The following is a 4,912-nucleotide window of genomic DNA, read 5'->3' on the forward strand; positions in this document are numbered from 1 at the left end:
CACGGTGAAACCCCGTCTCTACTAAAAATACAAAACATTAGCTGGGCATGGTTGTGCGTGCCTGTAATCCCAGCTACTCGGGAGGTTGAGGCAGGAGAATTGCCTGAACCCAGGAGGCGGAGGTTGCGGTGAGCCGAGATCGCGCCATTGCACTCCAGCCTGGGTAACAAGAGCGAAACTCCGTCTCAAAAAAAAAAAAAAAAAAAAAAAAAACTACGCCCCCTCGTGGACCCGGTAGGAGAATATATTCCCTCACTACTATCCTGATTCAAGGCACCATCATTTCTCACCTAAATTATTTTAATAGTTTAAGTGATTTCCAGTTTAAATGGTTTTCTGTTTCTGCCTGCGTTCCTCTCCTGTCACCCACATGTATTCTCAGCCTGATTAATCCTTCTAAAATAGTGTTGTGCAACAGAAATACAATGTGAGCCACACATGTAAATTAAAAAAAAAATTTTTTTTGGAGTGCAGTGGCATGATCATAGCTCACTATAACCTCAAACTCCTGGGTTCAAGTGATCCTCCCACTTCAGCCTCCCAAGTAGCTGGGACTTCAGATGTGAGTTACCATGCCTCATTAAAAAAAAAAAATTAGTAGAGATGTGATCTTACTATGTTGCCCAGGCTGTTCATATGTAAATTTAAAATTTCCAGAAATCACTTTTTATTTTTTTAAGAAAGAATCTCATTCTGTCCCCGACTCTGGAGTGCAGTGGCACAATCTCAGCTCACTCCAACCTCCACCTCCTGGTACAAGCAATTCTCATACCTCAGCCTCCCTGGTTGAGGTTACAGGCATGCACCACCATGCCTGGCTAATTTTTATATTTTTAGTAGAGACAGGGTTTCACCATGTTGGCCAGGCTGGTCTCAAACTCCTTGCCTCAAGAGATCCACCCACCTTGGCCTCACAAAGTGCTGGGATTACAGGCATGAGCCATTGTGCCTGGCCCAGAAATCACATTTTTAAAACTAAAAACTAAATAGATGAAGTAATTGTAAAATGGAAAAATGGGACTCTTAACCTGGGAGGAACCCAGGTTAAGATATTCAAAAAATATATTCAAAAAATCTAGGCACCCCTTGTCACAGTCTCTGTCTTCGTCTCCCACTCTCTGCCCCCTTACTCTGCTCCAGGCACACTCCTGTTTCAGGCCTTTGAACACGCTGTTCCCTTTGCCTGGAATGCCCTTTCCCCAGAATAAGCATGATTCACTCTCTCAACTTCTTCAGGTCTTTGCTCAAATGCCAATTGCTCAGAGAGGCTTTTCCTGATCTCCCTATTTAAAATTTCTATAACTCCATGCCCTAAAGTTCCCATTCCCATGTCCTGCTTTATTTTCTTAGTTCTTCTCACCATCTAACATAAACATACATTTATTTGATTATTTGTCTCCTCCCACTAAAACATAAAGCTTACTAGGGCAGGAATTTTGGTCTATTTTATTTGCTGTGGTATTCCCAGCACCTAGAAAAGTGCCTAGTACATAGTAGGAACTCAAAAAATATTTGATGAATACATTAATAAATGACTACAAGTAAACACTGCTACAACGTCAGAAGGCACAGGAAAGAGGTAAGGATGTCATGATGACCATTTAATGAAGTGAAGGCTGAGATTCCTTGCTTTCCTACTCTATAGAGGAGAGATGATCGGGGGAGATAAAATATGCCTTTTCCTGTAAGCAGTGGACAGGAGTCCCAGATATGAAACCTAGCCCTCAGCTTTAAAGACAAGTTTAAGAAGGCTTTTATATCCAAGTTAAATCAATTAAAATGAGGTTTTATACAATATTAAGAGTTAGAAAAAAACCAAAAACTATCCCCTGAATTAAAAGACTGCTTATGACTGAGATGCTATACTAAGAAAAGCTCCTTTCAAGGTTTGTTTTGCCAAATTCCATGACACACGGTGGAGCCATGTACAAGTTTATATTGAATATTTTCATTAATTAATTCAGCCAAAATCTTGAGATATTGTTTTAACTAAGCGACAATTAAGAACAAAAGGTAACCACTGGTATTTACATAAGTTCATTCATTATTTAAATACTGTCTTTTGGTACTGGCATCCTTGATGAAGCTCTATCTTTAAAGACTTAATTGAATGGAAACATGGAACTTTCTTTTTGACCTTAAACAAACTGACAGAGGTTTCGTTGTTTTAACTACCATCCCACTTGCCTGATACATAGCCAGACTCACAGAGCTTCTTGAATTTGCCTAACCTTCAACATGCAGCCCACTCGGTAATCTATTTTCTAAATCTTTAGAATCTAATCTTCTATCTCCATCCTTATTACCCACAATCATCTCTTGCCTGAATTACTGCACCTCTGGGCTTCAAACTTGCTCTCTCCAATCTATTTTCCACATAGCATATCAGCTAGAGTAATTTGGATTTTTTTTTTTTTTCTTGAGGCAAGGTTTGGCTCTATTGCCTAGGCTAGAGTACAGTGGTATGATCTTGCCTCACTGCAATTCCCGCTTCCCAGGCCCAAGCCACCATTCCACTTCAGTCTCCTAAGTAGCTGGAACTAGAGGCACATGCCACCATTCCCAGTTAATTTTTGTATTTTTGTAGAGACAAGGTTTCACCATGCTGCCCAGGCTGGTCTCAAACTCATGAGCACAAGCAATCTGCCTGTCTTGGCCTCCCAAAGTGCTGGGATTATAGTCATGAGCCACGGTACCCAGCCTTAGAGTAATTTTTTAAACAAAAGATAATCTCTCTCTCAGCCAGGAACTGTTGTTCACACCTGTAATCCCAGCACTTTGGGAGGCAGAGGAGGGCGGATCACCTGAGGTCGGGAGTTTGAGACCAGCCGGACCAACACGGAGAAACCTGGTCTCTACTAAAAATACAAATTAGCCAGGCATGGTGGCACATGCCTGTAATCCCAGCTACTCAGGAGGCTGAGGCAGGAGAATCGCTTGAACCCGGGAGGTGGAGATTGCAGTGAGCCAAGATTGCACCATTACACTCCAGCCTGGGCAACAAAAGCAAAACTCTATCTAAAAAAAAATCCTCTCTTTCCTTTGGTCAGGCCTCTTCAGTGGCTTTGGGTAAAGTCTAAGCATTTAAAGTAGCTTACAAGGCACCGCATGATCTTGCTAGTGAAGCATGGTGATTACGGAGCATGGTGTCTAAGTTTAAATCCTGGTTCTGCCGTTTACTAGCTTTGTGACTTTGGGAAAATTACTTCTCTATGCCTCAGTTTTCTCTCTATAAAATGGGGAATATAATAGAAGCGATCTCACTGAGCTACTGGGAAGATGAAATCAATATAATATACATGAAGAGCGTAACAAAATTCCTGGCACCTAAGTTTTATATCAATATTAGCTATTATTTATCCTACATCTCTTCCCCTGGAGCGTGTGTTCTAGTCATTCTGTATCAAGTAGGCCCTATAACATTCCAGAAACAATGCTTTCAGACCCTCCCACATCCTGCTACTCTACTTGGAATGCTTTCTCTTTCCTCTCTTCTTTCCACCCAACTCCTTCTCTCTTAGCTTAACTACCACTTACTTTGGGAAGACTTTCCAGGCCAGGCCAGTTGCTTCTACTGTGGGTTTCTGTGGGATACAAGTAGGGCTGCCAGATGTCAGGATACCCAGTTACATTGGAATGTCAGATAAACAACAAATCATCTTCTAGCATAAGTATGTTCCCTGCAATAATATACTAACAAATGAATAGTTTTTTCTTATAAATATATCCCATGCAATCTTTGGGACATACTCAATGCTAAACATTTGTATATTTGACATTTGAATTAACTGTGTGTCCTGTGTTTTATCTGTCAATGCTAAATCCGGTAAATCCTCTATCAGTAATCTTTTATCACACTGTAATCATTTAAATAAGTGCAACAAGTGGTTCCTTTTTCTTTTCTTTTTTTAATTGCATTTTAGGTTTTGGTGTACACGTCAAGAACATGCAAGATTGTTGCACAGGCACACATGCGGCAGTGTGATTTGCTGCCTTCCTCCCCCTCACCTATATCTGGCATTTCTCCCCATGCCATCCCCCCCACCTCCACAAGTGGTTCTTTATTCTCCCCACTAGAGTGCAGCTCTGTGAGGGCAGGGCCCATAAAGTTTGTTTTAGACCCAGAACCTGGCACAGCAGGGTTTCCAGAAGACTGAGGAATACTCCATCAAACCAAAGCTCAGGCACCCCCTGTTGGGAGTTGACTCTACAGGCAAACTTCCTGGGAGTGCAAAGCATTTTCAGCGTGGTATAAAGAGGCTCATGTCCACAGGTAGACCAAATGATGGCGCTGCTTTTCAGAATAGCTCCAGTGTGGCTGTGCTGTGACTCACACCTGTAATCGCAGCATTTTTGAGGCCGAGGCAGGCGGATCACCTGAGGTCAGGAGTTCAAGATCAGCCTGGCCAACATGGTGAAACCCTGTCTTTACAAAAATACAAAAATTAGCTGGGCATGATAGCAGATGCCTGTAATTCCAGCTACTCAGGCGACTGAGGCAGGAGAATTGTTTGAACCAGGGAGGCAGAGGTTGCAGTGAGCCCAGATTGGGCCATTGCACTCCAGCCTGGGAGAAGGGGTGACACTACTCTGTCTCAAACAAAGAAAAGAAAAGAATAGCTTCGGTGTGATGATACTGTTGACTCCCCAATGACAGCTTTAAGATGACACCATTATTTTACATCCAAAAAGGACATTGAGTTTTCACACCTATTTTACTTGACCCTCAAGGCAAATAATAATATCCACATTTAAGAGATGAGGAAATGGAGACTCAGAGAGAGAAATATCTTGCCTAAGATAACCAATAAAAGAGAGCCACGGTTTTGACTCTTAGGAGTTGACTTCACTAATTAGATTTAAAAAAAAGAAAAAAAAAAAAAAAAGGCCGGGCCTGTAATCCCAGTACTTT

This window comes from Sapajus apella, unplaced genomic scaffold (genome assembly GCF_009761245.1).
Source record: "Sapajus apella isolate SASKATOON/1434 unplaced genomic scaffold, GSC_monkey_1.0 scaffold1, whole genome shotgun sequence".
NCBI classification, from domain to species: domain Eukaryota; kingdom Metazoa; phylum Chordata; class Mammalia; order Primates; family Cebidae; genus Sapajus; species Sapajus apella.